Source organism: Canis aureus, chromosome 4, assembly GCF_053574225.1.
Source record: "Canis aureus isolate CA01 chromosome 4, VMU_Caureus_v.1.0, whole genome shotgun sequence".
NCBI lineage: Eukaryota > Metazoa > Chordata > Mammalia > Carnivora > Canidae > Canis > Canis aureus.
The window spans coordinates 11,008,522-11,030,377 of NC_135614.1; positions in this window are offsets into that span (position 1 = coordinate 11,008,522).

Genomic DNA, 21,856 nt, shown 5'->3' on the forward strand with positions numbered 1-21,856 from the left:
GATAACGTTCTTTGACATGCAGAAGTCTTTAATTTTGAAGAAGTCCAATTTCTCTATTTATTTTCTTTTGTTGTTCGTACTTTCAGTATCATATCTAATAATCTATTATGTAATCCAAGGTCATTAAGATGTACTCATTAAGAGTTTTATATTTTGGTCATTAATCCACTTTTAGTTAGTTTTGTATATTGTGTGATGTAGGTGTCCAATTTCGTTCTTTTGCATGTGGAAATCCAGTTTTCCCAACACCATTTATTAAAGAGACTGTACTTTCACCATATAAGGGATTTGGTACCCTTGTCCAAAACCAATTAGCCACAGATATATGGATTTATTTCTGGACTCCCAATTCTATTCAATTGTCTATGTGTCTGTCCTTATGCCAGTACCACACTGTTTTGATTACTGTGGCTATGTGGTTTGAAATCAAGAGGTATAAATCTTTCACTTTTGTCCTCTTTAAATATTGTTTTGGTTATTTAGAGTCCCTTGAGATTCCATATGAATCTTGGGATGGTTTTTCTATTTCTGGGGGGAAAAAACCACAATGGGATTTTACAGGGATTGCACTGAATGTAGATTTCTTGAGTAGTATTTTCATCTTAAGGATATTAAGACTTCTGCAACCTAAACACATGACTGACCCAATCATCAAAGCAAGGAAAGGAAACATTCTTGGAACCTGTTTCCTGGGGACCAGTAATAAACCCTGACAATCATGCTGCACCAAGAATGAAAGGAAGCAAGTGGAAACAGGACCAAAGATTAACAAGAATCCTCTATCCATTCTTTCATTCTCCAGCATTTACTGGGCACCCACAATTGCCACATTATGTGACAGGCAGTAAACTTCAAAGACAAGATATACCTCATGCTCTTGTGAACCTCAAAGTTAAGTGGGATATGCGTTAGGATCTTTCAGGTTATAGCAGACACTCACTAACACTCACTTGAGAAACAAGAGGTTTCTTGTGAGAGAAGTCTCCCCCAGAATGTAGGGATGGCAGCCAGGCCTCAAGAAAAGCAAGGAACCAGTAACTGGAAGGCTTTAAGGTACTCAGGGTGCCCTCCATCACTATCTCTCACATCTATGTCTTTCCAAACATCTGCTTCCTTCTCTTCCTTACAGATTAGCTTCCACTGTTCTTCTCATCTGTATGGTAGCAAATGTGGCCAAAGATATTAACCATATTTGCTCATTACTGGTCTGTATATGAGCTATACTTTTGGTTTTTCATTTTCTGAAGCCAAGACCAAGAAAGACAATTCTATCATGGTATAGATGGGAGACACAGGACTTGAGGTGGGTCAGGCGGGAAGAACTCACAGTTCCAGTTTACACAGCTAGTAACATGCAGATTGAGCACTAAGACCAAGTCTACCCAATTCAAAAGGCCATGCTCTTTCTCTACTCATCACTGAAACTCTTTTGGTAGAAAAATGTTTTGCAAAAAAAGAAAAAAGAAAAAAAAGAAAAATGTTTTGCCAGTCTGAGCAAGTATAAGAAAGAAAAGCTCCATAAAGTTATGAATCTATTTGTTACCAATATAATGTCTTCTTTTTAGAAAGTTTCTGAGAGGCATATAAAAATACCTTATTTTCAAAAATTACTAATCAAACCATTACCATATGGCAGATATGTTCTAAAGCTTTAACCTACACAATACTACCCTTTACAATAGGGTAAATAATAGTATTACTGGTTCCATTTTTTGGATGAAGAAACTGGGATTTGGAGAGACTTTTTTTTTTTAATTTTATTTATGATAGTCACACAGAGAGAGAGAGGCAGAGACATAGGCAGAGGGAGAAGCAGGCTCCATGCATCGGCAGCCCGACATGGGATTCGATCCCGGGTCTCCAGGATCGCGCCCTGGGCCAAAGGCAGGCGCTAAACCGCTGCGCCACCCAGGGATCCCTTGGAGAGACTTTAAGTAATTGCACAGTGTGATACAGCTAATAAGTGGCAAGCTAGATTTCAAGTCAAGTCTGAGTCCTAAGCTCTTAACTCTTAGGCTAAACAACTGAAAAGTCAGGGCAGAGGAAACACATGATTAAGAAATTACATCCTGATTATCCCTTAGAATTCTATTCTATATGGTCCTGATTGGAAGACAGGAATAAACCAAAAATATTAAAGATTCCTAGTAGACAAAAAAGGAAGAACAATAGTTGCAAGAGTCAAAATATCCTTAAGATAAATATAAATTTAGGATAATCCCAATTTTTCTGATACTGAGAGACTTTTACCCATGAGTCTTCATAAAGAGAGAATTCTGTGTGATGTCATGGATAATGTCCTGATATCGTTATAGCTAATACTATGATGGTTTTTATAACTTCTACACTTGACAATTCACACAATTAATTGCAGTCAACATAAAACCAAAGAACATATGAGTTTAGGAAGTTCTGTATGAGGCCCAACTAATGCAGTCCAATTCACAGCTCCCTGTAGAACTGGTTAGAACAAGGGGAGGGGGCAGGTTTGTACATGGATTGCACTTCCTTCAGAGAATCCTCCACATATATTTGAACAAGAATTGTACAGGGAGTCCTAGCTGGGATTTCTGACATAAACCTGCAGTGTAGCTAGTCTATGCTGCTGATTAAAAGCAGAGCCCTGAAAAAAAAAAAAAAAAAAAAAAAAAAAGCAGAACCCTGGAGAGAGATACGGGTTAAAATTATGGCACTAAGAAATATTTACCTCCATGGGTGGTCACCTTACCTACATGGAATAATTTGGTTTTGATCAATATTATCTTATAAAATGTTAAAAAAAACCAATATTCTGTGAAAATTATTTTAAGAGTAACATGTGAAATACAAATGTATATGCTAATGCTATCTTGTGTTCCCTCAATTGTTTTGAAAATAAAGACAGTGATTCTTACTATTTAATTGCAAGCAGGAAAAAAAATTTAATGATCTAATAAACAACGACAAGTGCCTACAATCAAAATACACATAGAAGCTAATAAGACAGCTCCCTATTGGCATAACTTGGATCATTCGATACAAAACTATTCTTTGAAAGATTTTCTCCTCTTCTTTATAATGGAAATAAAGTGCCTTATAAATGAAGTTTTTATTAGGTATCGAAAGAAAGCAATGAAAATCTTTTTTAAAAAACTTGAAATGAGGCGAAATTGGTGAGGAAGAAGTATTAGTAGAACATAAATCAAAATATATGAAGATGTCAAATAAAATATTACTTGGAATGTCAGCCAGGTAGTAGTCTGCTTACAGCTTAAAATAGAGAGAACAAAATATTCAGATGTTTCTATTTAAGTTAGGAATAAGATGAAAAATTAATATGCTTACTACTATAAAGTGAAGAATTCATGGTTTAATTCATCATTCCTGGTTTCAACACAAAAGCATAACTAATAAGTCCACTTGAGAAGCATCTATGATAGTTTTTGCTCATGAAATAATTTTCATAATACAGACTGAAATTAATGGTGGCTAAATCCAAGGACTCTACAAAAATGGACTGTATTGAATGTAAATCTTAATGAGAAAAAAATGGGAATATAATTAGTGAAAATGGAGCTGATTTCTTTGTAGAACTAATAACAGAAACCAGGAAAATTTCCCCAAATAAGAAACAGGGACCTATACCAGCTTTTTTAAAACTATTTTTACTGTTATGACATCAGATGTAGAATTTATATATAGATTTTTAAGTTATGGGGCAGCCCGGGTGGCTCAGCAGTTTAGCACCCGCCTTCAGCCCAGGGCCTGATCCTGGAGACCCGGGATCGAGTCCCACGTCGGGCTCCCTGCGTTGAACCTACTTCTCCCTCTGCCTGTGTCTCTGCCTCTCTCTCTCTCTCTGCATGTCTCTCATGAATAAATAAATAAAATCTTTTTTTTAAAAAAAAGATTTTTAAGTTATGGTGCTGACTTAAGGAAAACTCTTGAATTTCAGGATTAACTAGAATTTTACAAATTTACTAAATTTTACAAATTTATTCAAAATACTCTTACAGTCTCATTCACATATTCTTCTGCGATCACAGCTGAATGGGAGGTTAATCCCCATTGCATCACTGCAGTGTAAACTCCATGAGGGCGGACTTGTTTGCTTCACTGTTGTACTCTCAGCACCTACAACATTTTGGCACATAATTGCTACTGAAGAAGTATCTGTTAAAAGAATGAATGCTTTTGTGTGAGTGAATGGATGTCATTCAGATGCAGAAGTAAATGCCTGCCAAAACTTGGAAATAAGTTTAACCTCTAGGAATGAAACTAATAATAAGATATACAAAAGACCATAGCTATCTGTAAAAAAAAATAATAATAATCCAAAAGATTGCCTGTATATGTGAGAAGGGGGTGGATTTGGGACTCCTAAGTATAATTAAGATATGGAAGATAGTATCAGGGAGTCATGATAAAAAATGATTGCAACTAAAAAACCAGAAGACTGATTTTTTATATGCTGCTGGGGAAAAAAAAAAAAAAACTATGTAACCAAATAGGATCTGGGAAATAAGGGATTAGAGATGAAGAATTCTTAATTTTTCAGGGTCACCTGGGTGGCTCAATCAGTTGGGCATCTGATTCTCAGGGCTTCCGGTCTCAGGGTCATGAGATCGAGCCCTGCGTCAGACTCTGCGCTGGGCATGAAGCCTGCCTAAGATTCTCTCTCTCCTTCTCCCTCTGACTCTTCTACCCTCCATATGCATGCACACATGTTCTCTCTTAAAAAAAAAAAAAAAAAAAAAAAATTTAAAATTTTTCTATTGAATTACTATATTGTACACTTGAAACTAATAAAACACTGTATGTTAACTATGCTGGAATTAAAATAAAACAAAATAAGGAAAAATAAATAAATAACCAGGTTTTTGAAGTGCACTTGATGAAAAAATATTCACTATCTAATGGTAAATAAAAATTGAGAGTACAGATGGAATTTCCCCTAAATTAAAACTATACATATCTGGAAGGAAAAATCTCAAAATATAAAAGAGATCATTTCTAGATACTTAAAGAAAAAAGAACTTTTAATTTTTCTGATTCCCTTACTAGTAAGAAACTAAGCTCCATGAGGGAAGAGATTTTTGTTCTATTTACTTATTTATTTTTAAAAATATTTTATTTATTTATTTATGAGAGATACAGAGAGAGGCAGAGACATAGGCAAAGGGAGAAGCAGGCTCCCCGCAGGGAGCCTGATGCGGAACTCAATCCCAGGACCCTGGGATCACAACCTGAGCCAAAGGCAGACGCTCAACCACTGAGCCACCCAGGTGCCCCTTTTTGTTCTGTTTAGATGGATGGATGGATGGATGGATGGATGGATGGATGGATGGACAGACAATTCTTTCATTAATTTATTCATGCATGGAAGAATTTATCCATATTAACCAACATGATCCAGGAGAAAGAATCATTGAATTTGTCAGAGGACTCTGGGCACCAGAATGACATCTGCTATTCTGGGACAGACATGGGTTCCCCAACTTTACCATGGCTCAGTTCAGTTAATAAACATTTATTGACTATCTATTATTTAATAGTTTTCAAATGAGATGTCAAGACTCATGGGTGTTCATTAGGATACAGAATCAGCTGGCTGTGATTAAAACCAAAAATAAGTGTCCTCTGCAGCACTGTGTTTCTCTCACACAGGTACATCCAGACCACGTGGTGGCTCTGTTCCACAGAGTGGCTCCAGAACAGCTGGTGCGCTAGTCTGGTTAGATGAAGTTCTGCTGCAGGAACACAACCCTGAAATCTTGACGGCTTGATAATTAAACATTTTTCTGGTTCTTTCCCCCTGGCCATGGAGCAGCTGCTATGGGCCTGACTGTTCTCTGGGAAAGCTGCTTCAGGCAGTGGTACAAGGATCCAGATTAAATCAATGTTCCTGTCAAGCACAAGGCCACAGTGAGGCCCAAGCCCTGGCAGATCCGCTGAGCAAGCAACAAAGAGCTGTTTTTTTATTTAGATTGTTTACTACTTACATGGACAGTGAGGAAGCAGAGCCACAGGTGTCCCCTTCCTGAGGTCCTCGCCACACAACCTGGAAGAATGAGCCCTAAAACTAGGGGCCATATGATGATTGTCCTTCTCTGATTGACTGATTTCACTCAGCATAATACCCTCCAGTTCTATCCATGTTGAAGCAAATGGTGGGTATTTGTCATTTCTAATGGCTGAGTAATATTCCATTGTATATATAGACCACATCTTCTTTAGAAATAGTGAAAGGGATTATAAGGGAAAGGAGGGGGAGTGAGTAGGAAAAAATAGAGAGGGAAACAAATCATGAGAGACTCCTAACTCTGGGAAACAAAGGGTTGCAGAAGGGGAGGTAGGTGGAGGTATGGGGTAACTGGGTGACAGGCACTGAGGAGGGCACTTGATGGGATGAGCAATGGGTATTAAACTGTATGTTGGGGATCCCTGGGTGGCACAGCGGTTTAGCGCCTGCCTTTGGCCCAGGGCGCGATCCTGGAGACCCGGGATCGAATCCCACGTCGGGCTCCCAGTGCATGGAGCCTGCTTCTCCCTCTGCCTATGTCTCTGCCCCCCTCTCTCTCTCTCTCTCTCTCTCTGTGTGTGTGACTATCATAAATAAATAAAAATTTTAAAAAAAGAATCTTAGTCTTAAAAAAATTAAAAAATAAAAAAATAAACTGTATGTTGGCAAATTAAATTTAAAATAAATAAATAATAAATAAATAAATAAATAAATAAATAAATAAATAAATAATACAATTAGAGGCCAAGCAACTGCAACACAAGATCGTGGGACATCCAGTGGCGGAGCTGCTAATTACAATCATCAACCTTGTGGTTTTACAGTCTGCAGCTTTATTCTAAGGGGCTGTGGCAGGACCACCACCACTCAGAACCCTGGAAGCAATGGGAAATGATCTTGCAACCTAAGGAGAAAAGGAGGCTGCACACAAGCCCCCCATCCTCTCATATTCCAGAAAGACCCAAGACGTACTAGCAAGACAGATTCACTGCATGTCAAGCCTCACATAGAGCCGTTCCCCACAATCTCCACCTGCACCAGAGAAGAACACAGACTGGAAAGTTGTGTGTGCCTTGGCCCAGAAGTGAGCCTATGTCATAACTGAACACAGCTCTGCTGAACAGCCAGGGAAACAGGGGTGGAGGTGGGTATGAGGATATCTGGTGAGCTGTGACAAACATCTGCTGTAGCAGGTATGGCTCTCAAGGTGTAGGATCCAAGCTCTTCCACTGGTCATCGACCATCCCCAAAGCATTTGTCTTGTCTGCACGACCAGGTTGGCTGCACTGGAGGCAGCAGGAAAAGAACCTTCCTTTTAAGGGAATGACCCTGAAGATGCATGCACTACTCCAGCTCCTGTCCTACCAGCCACATGGTCACACAAGGTATGGTAGGAAGTATAGCCTTTCTCTTCAGAGGTCACATACCTGGTACAACTCTGTCACTGTAGAAGGGAGGACAGATATTGGGGGAGAGAGAGCAGAAACATTCACAGGTGTTTTGGGATCATTTGTAAGGTATTTTCTGGGTATTCTGGCTCCAGGAAAAGTTAAAACATCAATGTTTGTGAGTGATTTTCTTTTGCAATCTGCAAATTGTATATCCCTCTCATTGTCTTTCATTTTGACACAATTCTGGGTGAAGAATAAGGTGTAGAGCTGCAGCTACTACATCTGGGTAGATGAGCATAGCTTTCATGGATCTATGAACTTCATCAGGCGAGTATGCCACAGCAGGTGGAGGAGGCAGGAGAAATGCACAGAATACTCTATTATCAGGTGGACAGGGAGTGCACCCACCTGGGCTCAGAGACATGGATTAAAAAGCCATGTGTGAAACCTACAAGCAGATTGGCCTTGTCAGCACTTAAAACACAGAGGAATGGCATGGAAAGATCTATGTGAAATTATCCTTTACGGCCATGCAGCTCCTGTTATACTAATACCACCCTTACCAAGCAAAACCCTGATGATGAACCAACTTCCCAAGGACTCTGAAACTAAGAACTCGGTGTCTTCCTTAATAGATCAAATCTGGTAGTCACTGTCAATGGATCTTGTCCATTGCAAATCTCTTTCAAGTTTGGTGATCAAGACATTATGAGTTAGATCTGAGAACCATTATGAGTTAATGCTGGGTTTACTGATAGATACAGTGAAGTTTCTGAAACTGCTAAGTGAATGCACGACACCAGAATATAGGGATCCTGTTATGGGCCTGCCTAGGACAGGTAGCCAGTCAGTCGTCCCTTAGCATTTCTATGGAGGGCATGCATGTCTCATGACAGCAGAAGGTTAGCCTGACAATGTGTGGTCTCATGACTTGATGTGCATGTTTCCACCAGAATGACTGCCTGCCATCGAAAAGGTGCAACATGATAGCAGGCATGTCCATACAACTATGCATTTGAGACAGGAGGTGCTACTGAAGTCACCAAGAATCACAGAAACTCTTAGGGCAAATAAGCACAGAAACCACCAAATGCCTTCTCTCTAGCACTCAAAAATAAGACCACCAGTATTTCTGATTTAACATCTCTGATTTGAGAGGTGGGAGAAAGAGGGGAGGGGAGATCTCCTGCCAAAAGCTACAATGGAAATAAAATAATAAAACTTCAGTAAAAACCCAAATCAGAAATACATCTTAAATATAATCAAAGGTACATAGTGCCCTGCCTATCAATTTTCTTAAGTGATCTTTTCATGTTCAGTGGAAATTACAGGCATAGCTATTCTCAATAAATGTGTAATTTGGATGGAGAAAAGCCCAGAGCTGGCATAAAATTCATCTCTATCAGTTGGTGTTTAGATGTTTCTAAAACGAAATAGAGCAGAAACAATTTCAAAGCTCCCAGAAAGTGAGCTGTTTTGAAGAGGTAGCAAATAAAAATGAAACACCTGCAAAGCCCACAGAGAACCATCTGTAGCATCAAAAGCTCCCAGCCACCTGGGAGGGCAGTTTGATCCCAGTAGGATTGTGTCCACTGTAGGGAACCAAAGGGTTTTTCTTTTTCTGTGTTAAAATACCCTTCATTACCTACAGATAAGGATAGAAACTCAAGTCTAATGACCCAAGGCCAAGGACCACAAAAAGAACAATAATTAAGAAGGTCAAGACTTTTCTTAAATTTCATTACCTTTGTTATTATTAATGGTGCTCTTATAAACCCCAATTTCTATTCTTTTAGAAGTGGCCCTCAGTGTCTGCAATAAAAACCCACCAAATCCCTTCCCCACACAATGTGACCTCACAAGAGTCCCTCTCTTTTTGTCACTCTACCCCAAGAGAATGGGATGATCTTGTCTGATCACCCAGAGTTTCTCAAACCTTGACATCTTAAGACGTCACCTTAAGGCATCCCTATTTCCCCGTGGAAATCTCCATAAGAACCATATCTAATAATAAACCCCTCTTAGATAGCCACATTGTCCTCATCAGCTATGGAACATGCCCCCTCCCCATCTAGTTCTCACTTATATTTAATAGTAACAGCTTTTAAGAATGCCTCTTTTGATTTTTTATTTGATAACGGGGCAGGGAGATGTTTGGTGGTAGTTGTCGTGGGATCCAATCCAGATTCAAGGACTGTTTGTTCTATCTCAGCAGTGTCTCGGTCTGAAGTAATCCCCTTGTCTTTTTCTTTCTTTCTTTCATGACACGTTTTCCCCCTTCCACTTCAGCTGGGTGTTTGTTTTTTTTTTTAAACTCTTATTGAAATTCAATTTGCCAATTTATAGTATAACACCCAGTGCTCATCCCATCAAGTGCCCTCCTTAATGCCCATCACCCTATCACCGTATCCCCCCATTCCCTTCTGCAGACTTAGGAGTTAGGAGTCTCTCATGGTTTGTCTTCTTCTCTAATTTTTCCCCACTCAGTTTCCCTCCTGTCCCTTATAGTCCCTTTCACTTTTTCTTATATTCTGCATGTGAATGAAACCATATGATGATTGTCCTTCTCCAATTGACTTATTTCACTCAGCATAATACCCTCCAGTTCCATCCAGGTCAAGCAAATGGTAGATATTCATCCTTTCTGATGGCTGAGTAATATTCCATTGTGTATATATATATATATATATACCATATCTTCTTTATCCATTCATCTGTTGAAGGACATTGTGGCTCCTTCCACAGTTTGGCTATTGTGGACATTGCTGCTATGAACACTGGGGTGCAGATGTCTCAGCATTTCACTACATCAGTGTATTTGGGGTAAATACCTAGTAGTGCAATTTCTGGGTCATAGAGTAGTTCTATTTTTAACTTCTTGAGGAACCTCCACACGGTTTTCCAGAGTGGCTGCACCAGTTTGCATTCCCACCAACAGTGTAAGAGGGTTCCTCCATCCCCACATCCATCCTCTCCAGCATTTGTTGCTTCCTGTCTTGTTAATTTTAGCCTCACTGGTGTGAGGTGGTATCTCATTGTGGTTTTGATTTGTATTTCCCTGATGGCCAGTGATGTGGAACATTTTTTTATGTACTTGTTGTAGGTCATGACACTGACTTTTTGAAGAGTTTTACAAAATGCCCCAAAGACAGATGTCTCCATTCCTTGATTTTCTGAAAGTTAGGTCTAGAACAATGCTATCCAAGAGAAATATGATGTGTGTCATATATGTAATTTAAAAATTTTAGTGGCCACGTTTTAAAAACTTTTTTAAAAGTTAATTTTAATAACATTTTATTTAACTCACTGTATCTAAAATCTTATCATTTCAATACTTAATCTGTATTTTAAATTATCGATGAAACATTTTACATTATTTCTTCATAATAAGTCTTCTAAATGCAGAACATATTTTTTATGTAGAACACATCTCAGTGGGGACTAGTCACATTTCAAATGTTCAGTAGCCTCAAATAGCTAGCTAATGGCCATCCATTGAACAGTACAAGTCTAGACACTTGATTAGATCACAGGTAAGAATTTTGGTGGCAATATCTCTTAAGTGATGGTGTGTGAGCAGACCACCACATAATGATGTTGATTATTAACATGGTCAGATCTTTCTATGATAAAGATACCTTCCTCCTTCTTTGTCTTCAGTAAACAATCCTTGAGTTGATACTTTGGCATCAAACAAATATTCTTCTTGGGACAATTGGGAAATTTGCATGTAGACTAGACATAAGATGACTTTATAGAATTATTTTTATTTTTCTTAAGTATTATAAGGACATTGTGACTATGTAGGATAATGCCTTTATTACTAGGATCAGGATGAAGTTTTTAGGAATGAAACATCATGATGTTGGCAACTTATTTTCACACTGTATTAGCAAAAATTTTATGTATATAAATGCAGATATAAATTGGTATGTTTAAAAAGAGATAAAACAAATATATCAAATATTTACAATTTTTAAAAATCTAAGTACAGCATATATGGGTATCTATCATGTTACATTTTCAATCTTTCTCCAATTTTGAAATTTTTTAAAATAAAAAGCCGAGGGCAAAATTTTTGAACTAATAAATACCAGCACTTTTTTTGTTCCAGGGACTATACAAAAAAAGTACTAAAGTCTTTCCTACATTATCATATTTAAACCCTGAAACAACCATATCATCCCACTTCTTCTGACAGAGAAAATAAGGAACAAAGAGGTTAGGTGATTTGCAAAAAGTTACACAGAGTTTAATGAATGACAAGACTAAATTGAGTATGTGTGACTTGGAATCCAAGTTTTGAATCACAAAAGTATATTGCCCCCTTAGCATTCAAAAGAAAGAATTACAGTTCAAGAAAGTCATTTTTCTAGGTCTTTCCAAGCTCCATCTGTATTCTATTTTTTTAAAGATTTTATTTATTTTTTTGAGAGAATGAGAGAGAGAGAGAGAGAGAAAGCATGAGCAGGGGAAGGGGGAGGGGCAAAAGGAGAGGAAGAAGCAGACTTCCCACTAAGCAGGGAGCCCCATGTAAGGCTGGATGCTAGGACCTGAGACCATGACCTGAGCCGAAGGCAGACACTTAACCAACTAAGCCACCCAGGTGCCCCTCCATCTTTATTCTAAAAACCCAGAAGCAATGGAATGTGAACTTAGAGAAACTATAATCTTGATTCAGGACCCTGCTAGTGAGGTCACCCACAATGACTTCAGCTAGGGGACTGATCTATTCCCAGGACCAGACCCACCGTGTCTTCTCACTTATGCAACAAGCTTTTGCTCAGCCTAATGGCTCTAATAACCGTGATGATTTTCTCTAACCACCCACAGACAAGGGGCCCATGCAAGTCATTTCAAATACTACTGGCAAGGTTGGATTTCCACTCACTCCTCTCTAGTGGGGTACAGAATAGCAATGAGGGGAACTATAAGCTACTATGTATTGAACACCTGCTGTGTGCCAGACACTGTTCTGAGTGCTCTATACACCTAACTAAATTCTCCCACCAACTCTGTGAGGCATGTTCTAGAAGGAAAATGAAGCACAGTAGCCATAGGTATTAAGTATAGCCTAGATAACATAATTCCAGATGGTAGGTGGCCTCCCCAGAGTTGTTACGCTGGAACAGGGGTACAGGCAGGCCTGCCATGAGAAGCAGCAGCCACTATACCATACTACCCTCCAGGAGAGGGAGGGGAGGATTGGCAGAGACAGCATTTATACCTGTTGAACTCTACCTATGTGCTAGTATTGGGTGAAGCCCTTTAAAATCCATTACCTTGTTTAAAAGTACATGAACACTCTAGGGGTAATTAATAATTATCTCCATTTCGCAGATGAGAAAACAGAACTCAGGAAATTAAGTCACTTCCCCAGAGTCTCATAATTAAGAAGTGGTTCCTGCCACATAGTAAAAGTTAACAAATGTTTGCTAAATGAAAGCACAAATAGCTGCATGAGCTAAAAAAAATAAAAATACAGAGACTGTCATACATGTCATAAGCTAGATGTAGTTGCTTCTCAAAAGGAAAACTATGGCTCAGTGCCTGAGGTCCCACGTCATAAAGAGGCAGCCTTGACACTGGGGCATGCTGGGAGTTCCTGGCTGGAAGAAGGGACTGAACTAAGGGAAGCAACGGAAAAGAACCTAGGGCCAAATCCTCACATATGACCAGGCACAAGAAACCCAAGGCAGTACCAACTACCTCCAAAAAATAAGACTCTGGAACAAATCTTGGGGGCAGATGGGGAAGGAAAGGGTCTGGTCCCATGAGCAGTGACTGCTCACAAAGAGGTATCTGAGCTGTACTTCAAGTGGCATGGGCGACCCCTGGCCACTGTGGAAAAGCAGGTAAGCACAATTCCCCCAGAACTAAGAGAAAAAGGTGCTTGCTCCACATGGACACAGGATCTGGGGTAGAGGGCTCTGCTAACAGAAGTCAGGCCAGATTCCAGCCCTGCCTTATTCACTCAGCCAGGGACTTCTGGACATGATGCAAACTGCACAGCTGTACACACCAACCAGGAAGTTAACCAGGTTTAATACAAGAATCTGACCAGATACCCCTTTGTCCAACCACAGAGCTCTGTGTAGACTTCCCACTCTAGAAATTTTAAACTCTTGCAGACATGGCCTTGCCTCCTATGCCGCCCCTTCCCTTGATGGAGGCCTCCTCCTCATCCCCTACTTGATGCCCACAATGCAGATGTAGGCCAGAGGCCAAGAGGGGAACATGCCGTCTCATGAGCTCTCTCTCCTCTGCTTCAGGGCCTGGACCCTCACTCCTGCTCCCTGGGGTTGGGCTCCATAAGAAAATGAGATCACACACATCTGCTTTCTGGGGAGCCCAGGCTAAGACAGAATAAATGGAAGCCACAGACCTACTCCTGAGAAAACTTAACATACGAACTGTGGCATGAAGGCTCAGTGGGTCTGGGCACCCCTGAAGGTCAGCTTAAGAACGTGACCTTACGGAGGAAAGTAGAGGTTATGGTTTCTAAATAGAAGCACATTTTCTTTTTCTTATTCTAGGACACACCCCAGGATTTCAGACTCTGGGAAAATTCAGGAGTTGGTCATGGAGAGGGGAGCTCAACAGAGCCCTCAGCAGCCTCATAACATTCACCAGAAGCTAAAGTCAAGCAGGAGTGAAGCAGCTGTCAAAAATTACCAAAGAACTGGATGAGGGTTTAAAATGGATTTTGAGTCAGGAGAGGGTGCTTCTCTCCCACTGCTCTGGCTCTTGACCAGTATCCCAATCTCAGCATCCATAGTCTTTTCCCCAAACGCCCTTTGTGTTTTTAGCAAGAAATATCAAAACCGTTCAGTAAGATAAAAGGTTCATTATAAACCTTCCATAGTCCAGAAGCCCACAGGCAGAAAGAGCAACTCACCCAGATCAGAGCTCCTCCAGCCCTGCATGCAACCATCTGAACATCACACATGCTCTCCCATCCCCCCCCACAACACACAGAAGGAAAATGCCTCTGGGGATTTGGGGGGATTTCTATAAGGTATCCTGAAAAGAGAAACATTTGCTCTTCTAAAGACTTTGAAAGGAAGCTTTACAGTTCTCCCTCCAATCCTTTAAGGAGGGAAGGAGAAGCCCCCTGGCCGCATGCCACATCTGTGATGAATATGCATTTAAGGGGCTAGAGGAAACCATTAGTGATCACTGAATGCACAGCTAATGCAACAGTCTTGGACATGCATGCTAATCATTTTGACAACCTGTCAGCTGAAAAACAAGAGCGGCATCCAAATGCCACCTAGAGAATCCTGAGAGACCAGTAGGCCTTTGGGTCCATCCCGTACCCAGGCTCCATGCAAAGGCACGGCAGAGAGAGGGGAGGGCTGCTTTATATGCGCTTCAGCTCCTCTGAATACTCCCTCCTCTCTTCAGGGCTCCTCTTGCAAAGGGAGCCACCGGTCCCCTCATTTCCAGCACCCCGCGCCAGAGCAGCAGAGGGACATGTTGCCCGAAGCCCCGTCAGAATATCAAATCTGGCGGAACTGTCTTCCACCTGCTCTCAAATCTGAGTGACAACCAAACAAGGTGCCTAGCAAACAGGTTCCAAAAAGCTCAGCCTCTGGGACTGAAAGCCACCCTCCTGACATGTGCCAAATTAGGGATGATGCATCTGGAAATTGTGACAACCAGGAAACTAAAACACGAAGCAAAACGAAACACAATGATAGTGCATTTCCCTGATTTTATCAAGATGTAAGGTGTGGGTGTTGAGGGGAATGAGGACACAATTCAGTGTCAAGCTTCAGTCACATCCCCTGCAGTAATCAGCACCCGGAGGCCTCTGCAGATCCTGGCCGTGAGACTGCACACAAGGGATGCAAAACCTCCTTGGCCCCTTCACTTGTTCTTTCAAATATTTATTCTACAAAGATGCATTCGTTGACATTTATGGAGGCGGGAGAGTGGAGCACAGGGCATCAAACTGCTCTGCTGAAAACCCAGAGTTCTCAGGGGGTCTTCATTGAACAAATATGAATTGAACACCTACTACGTGCCAGGCCTACCCACCCAGGTGGGTGCTGAGATACAACAATGAGCAGCACAAACAATCCAGATTAAGACTCATGTGGATCTTAACTTCTAATGGGAGAGAGGACATCAGACAAATGTAACACGTGAAATACATAGTAAATTGGAAAGTAATAGTAATAATCAGCAGTAGTGATAATAATAGGAAAAAGCGGGATCCCTGGGTGGCGCAGCGGTTTGGCGCCTGCCTTTGGCCCGGGGCACGATCCTGGAGACCCGGGATCGAATCCCACGTCGGGCTCCCTGTATGGAGCCTGCTTCTCCCTCTGCCTGTGTCTCTGCCTCTCTCTCTCTCTCTGTGACTATCATGAATAAATAAATAAAATCTTAAAAAAAAAAATAGGAAAAAGCAATAAAGCAGAGAAAGGAGACAGAGTGGTCAAAGCAGGGAGGTTGGAACTTTATTTAGATTGGGTTCCTAGGGAAAGCTTCACAGAGAGACTTTTGAGTAAAGCTCTGAAAGAAAAGGAGACCCTGGTAAGTCCAGCAAAGCCAGGGAGGGAGGGAGGGGAGCAAAGGGGAAGGCAGAGCCAGGGAAGTGGGGGGGGGGGGGGGGGCGAGTGGGAGGAGGTAGAAGGTGGAGTAGGGAAGGCAGATCAGTGGGAGGACCCAGAGTGCTGTGCCAGGTGACCATTTTTTTCAACTATGGTAGTCCTACTTTCATCCGTTCAAAACACTGAGGTTCTACATTGATTTTTGTTTTAGAAAATCATCCACTGCTAAAAAGAGTAGGGGGTAGGAGGAGGGTGGAAAACAACCCACGTGGTGTACAAAGCCTTTGGAATAAGACAGTGCTGGGTTCAATTCCCAGGTTGGTAGCCTAAGTTTTCTAGAGTCTCCCTTCTCACCCTGTGTGCTCCCAGCCTGGGGAGCCTTGGAGAATGAGCAGTTGGCATAAGGGTTTCGAACTTAGCAGAGGGCAGTGGATGGCTTCCCTGCCCCCACTATAGTTGGGGCTGCTCATGAGGGAAGTGCAGACGTGGGGTCTGCCTTTGAGGAACACACCAGCCAGTAAGAAAGCTGAGATGATGCACACGAAGGCAGCATCAGGACACAGCGAGCTACACAGTTCATCTCCAAAAACCATTATTTTCAGCTACAGGGACCATGAGAAGGCAACCTCAGAATGAGGCCTGCGAGCAAGGGCAGCTTTTTGACATAGGATATGAGTCAAGGAAGACACTGCAGGTGGGAGGGGACAGCACACACAAGGCAGAGATTTAACAAGCAGGATGTGTTTGAGGGATGACAGAGAGACCACCTTGGTGAAGGTCCCTCCAGATGACACCTGGGAAGATTGTAGGTAGACTGCAGTGATCACAGCGCCGGGATGAAGGGTATGTCTTTAGAAGACAAAGCATCCCTGGGTCCTTGAAGATTTCCTAGCAAGGTGGAACCACAATCATTAAGGTGATTTGGAACAATACATGGGATGACCAGAGGCAGCAAGAGAAAGGAGGAAAGATGGGGGTTGGTAGAGCAACAGAGATGCTGGTAATGAGAGCTCAAACCAAAGAAATTAGATAGGAGTCTAGAGGACCAAATGTGAGAAATCTACTCTGTCCTCTCAGGCTGTCAACTCAAGAAATAAGGCAGGGTGATTCAGTGTAGAATTTGGGCAATGTGAGAGGGTCTTGCACAGAGGCAACTGGTGATATCAGAGAAATGGAGAGGGTGGAGGGGAAGGTCAACAGGGGACTGCCCAGAACTGATCCTGGGGGACACCAGTGTTTCAGGGTAGGAGAGAAAAAGGAGCCAGTGAAAGTAAGAACGCATCAGTGATACACAAGTCCCTAAAAACAGAAGAAGCCAATGGGGAGCCCAACAGGCCAAAGGTGCCTCAAGACCAAGAAGATCAAGGACCAACCAAACAGCCATGACGTTGGATGGTTAAAATCGATCCCATTACTTCCAGAAGGCAGTTTCAATGGGGAGGATTATCAAGATAAAAGGGTAGCAAGGTATAAACAATAAATGTAGGCTACTCCTTATATTTGTTTGGCAGTCAAGACCGTGATGGGGAGAATAACAGGAAAAATATTCAAAATTTTTAGATTAAGGGTATTCTGTGTATGTCTATTAAACAGAAAGGAAAGTGATAAGAGTTTCAGGAGACAGAAGGGATATGGCTAGAAGACTGGAAGATTGTTTGGCTCATTTCATCAGTGATAAAAGCTCAAAGGGGCTTAGAAAAATGCTAGCACACACACTGCATGTCCACAGAATACTGGACATTGAATACTGTGGGCATCTATACTCATGCATACAAGAGTAATCACCTCAGTCTTTAAAAGTGGCCACAGTTGATAAAAGTGAGTGTGGCCGGGCAGCCCCCATGGCTTAGCAGTTTGGTGCCACCGTCGGCCCCCGGGGTGTGGTCCTGGGGACCCAGGGTCGAGTCCCGTGTCGGGCTCCGTGCGTGGAGCCTGCTTCTCCCTCTGCCTGTGTCTCTGCCTCTCTCTGTCTCTATGAATAAATAAACAACAACAACAAAAAAAAACATTAAAAAAAAAAAAAGTGAGTGTGGCCACAGTTGGTAAAAGTGAGTGTGGCCACGTCCTCTACCATGATGTTGGTACATCCCCGCATATTTACCTGGGTGGCTTCCCTCAGTACTCTTCCTCTGGGTCCCATTTCTCTGAATGTGTCTCTCATTCCACACACCAGGTGAGCCTGGTCCCACTGTGTGTGGCATGGTTGGCGCTGAGTCACATCCCTCCATCCTCCTGTGTAATGAAAACCCTTTCCTACTCGTATCAGTTGTATCCATTATAGAGCATCTTACAGACCTCTTTCTTGTCCATAAATTTATTTTCTACAATCAACCAGAACTTGATACTAAAACCACAATAATCCAACTACCACTAACTCTTAACATCTCAAAGCTATGTTGCCTCATGAATGATGTTTCTTCCTCTGATTTAAAAAAAAAAAAAAAACAAAACGGTATTTTTCTTCCAAAGAGGTGGACCCAGCTGAGGAGATAACAGGATTTTGTGCAGAATCATCACCAGGATTCTATTACCTTCTGCAACAGAGCTTGTCCCTCTGGAGTGGAGGTGAGGAGGTGAGGGGACATACAGTAGGATAACCAGGGGCATCTCCAGAGCTTGACAAAGTGACAACAGTCAAAGGAGGGAAACGCTAAATGCAGGGAGGTGAATGTGGGTATGGTGGCCATGGGGTGGCTACAGGGAATTAGCTGGATGGAGGGACAACAGGGAGACAGAGATGAGGTGGTACAGAGCGGGAGGGGACATTGGCTCCTGGAGAGAGGGACAGCTGAAGGGGAGCAGACATGGAGACCCCTGGAAAGGACATGGCTGGGAGCTGCAGGCAGAGATGTAGCCAGCTGGGGAGAGCGAGCCTGGAGCAGAGGCTGCTGAGTGCAGATGGCACAGTGTCTGGAATACTTCCACTGGGGACGACAGGTGCGTCATTCCCCACGGCCCAGGCGACAGAAGTCCCAGCCATTGGAGAGACAGTGGTTACCTACAGGCTGAGCAGGAAAGGAAGAGCTGAAGGAAAGAGAGGGACTTGAGCCCCTTAGAAAGGAAAGGGAGAATGTTGAGAAGACACCAAGAATCAATCCCTGCTAGGACCACTCTCTCTGCAGTGGACTTTACGAGACTAAAAATATAAAGATGTGAGCCTATTAGACAAAAGAGACAGGGCTGTAGCCTGGCACATGAGCGCCATCAATCAGCATAATCTCTGTGAACTACTTGGAAGATTCAACCTGAATCCCTTCCAGGTCTGCACATGCCCTCCTTGACGTGTCTTTTCTTCTTAAGCCTTTCCGTTCCTCCACAAAGCAGGGAGGAGTTGCAAGAAAGGAGTAAGCATGTGGAAGGTACACATTTCCGGAAGCTGAAGAGGAAGACAGGCTGTGAAGACCTACCCACGGTGGTCCAAGGGGAGTGGTCAAGGTCAAGGATGGGAACAGGCAGTTTGTGGTGTGTCTCCTCTGGGGCCACCTGCAGTTCTACATCTAGGACCTCCACAGTGGCTCCTGCAAAGTCACAGCCCAGGCAGAGGCCCCCACCGCCAAGCCTTCTCCCTTCCAACTTCCTCCACACCTGCCGCTCCCTTCTGGTGCCTTCTCTCTCCCCAAACCAATCTGACAAGTGAATTCAGAGCCAGCCTCCTTAAAAGCTCCTTCCCTTCCATCAGGCAGGTCTCAGCTCAAATGTCATCTCCCCAGGACAGCTTCCTCCTTGCCAGCCCCTGCCCCATTTTCTCTGTTTCCCATCCCTATGACCACACCCTGCAATGATGGGTGTATTGGATTGCTGGCCCCTTGTGGATATCCCTTGCCAGAAAGCAAGCTCTGTGAAGCCCAAGAGGATGGCCCCAGCCCTTGGCCGAATACAGAGGGAAGTGATGCCCACTTGTCATATGAATGTACAGCCGGGGCCTTCCAATTCAGAGGGAGTTTGGTACCTGGCCAATCTGATGGGGTCCTGCTCAAGTCATCTTTCACTGTCACCCCCAAAGCTCCCCACTCTGCCATGCAGAGAGCTAGCCTGGGCCGACTTTCTTTGCCTGTAAGATCTACTCTAATCAAATAAAAACACATGGCATAGTTGCCCTTATTACCACCAAGAGAAATGTTTCCTCTTCATTAATCAGCAAAAATAGAATTGAAAATTATTTCTTTCCTGAGGGAGGTTTAGAGCTCCTCATGAGGAAAGGGGGACAGCATTTCTCAGGAACAGGCATACTGGAGAGATAGCATATTTGAACTGTGCAAGGAGGCCACAGGGTTGACAGCCTTCTCGTCCTCATTCCCTTTCTTCCAAGACAGGGAGCACTTTACACACAGGTGTCTCTGGGCATCTTCAAAGCAGGCAGGGCCTTCAGTTGCGGCCCGCAGTGCCACCGTGAGGACGCCTGAGCAACTGCTCCGTGTTGGTCTGCATTCCAAGCAGGAGAAAACCAATTACTGCTCATCTCTGGCCTTGGTGAACTCCTGGCAGAAAAAAATAGTTACAACTTCATGAGGGAATTCTGAGACCAGCAACCTTCCTGTTTGGGCACTTGACCAAAATGGGAAAACCAAGAACATGTTTTTAATTCTAGCTTTGTTCACAGCCTGTGTCCTTGAAAGGTCACCTGCTTGCTCCAACACACCATCTCCAGGTATGAACAAGAAATAACATCATCAACCTCTCAGAATTAGAGGATCCTGCAGGCAATTGGGCATAGAAACAAAATTTCATCAATACAGAGCATTAAGCAAAAAGATGCCAGACCACCTGAATTCCACTTGAATTTGGGTTACATGAGCTTAGAAGCCTCTGCACACATACTATCTAGGCAGAGGGAAGGAAATGGATCAAGCATGTAACGTGCAAAGCAGAACCATCTCCTCAACTCAGTCAGCCGATACAAGAAACAAAATCAAATTTGGGGCATAAAAAATGAGCTATTTCTCTTAGGTAGCCATAAAAATCCATTTCATATTGTCTGTTCTGATCATAAGTGCTTGAAAAGGTAGGGTAAAAACCAAGCCTTTTGCTTAGGTATGATCCTTCAAATAATTTAAGCCTGTATTTCAGGAGAATTCCAACATAAATTCTACAAAGATAGTGTGTAAGAAAAAAAAGCAAATATCCCAAATGATAGCCAGGCTAATTAATGTTACATAAGAAATATAATTACATAAATGTAATTTATACAAGGAATAAAAATGGTAAATATGAAAAATGTATCATCTCTTGGTAACTAAGGAAATTCAAGACAAAATAACATTTCTCTACCAAGGAAACATAAAACCAAGAAAATCAATTATACTAAAGTTGAGTCACTAGTGAGAAAATAAATTAGTACACTTTCTGGAGGGTAATCTGGCAATATTTATATAAATCCTTAAAACTGGATCGGATTTTTGACAAACTATATAATTATAATTATGGGAGTTCATCTTACAGAAGAGTAAAGATAGAAGGAAGAGTCAGCTGCAAGCACCACGTGTAAGAGATTTGAAAAGATCCCAATGTCTAACCATGGCAGATTTATTAAGCAGCTATATCTATGCAACGGACTACTATACAGCCATTAAAAAGTATGTCAAATGTCTTTATAGACCCAAAAATGTTACTGAAATATTACATAGGAAAAGCTAGGTAACTAAAACAAAACAAAAATGCATTTATGATTCAATTTGGCAACTATATATTTATTTCTATGTACATCTAGATAGATACATAGCAAAGAAATGGAAACCAGGTATTTAAGATGACAGAGGCTGTCCATGTAGTTGATACTAGGAGTGGTTTTTTCAATTTTTTCCCTTTTATTAACTGAGGTTGCTAAAATAAAATCTATTGCTTAGGTAATTAAAAAAAAAAAAAGAGTATTTCTTAGACTGAAAAGAAAAAAATTCCAAAATAAGCTT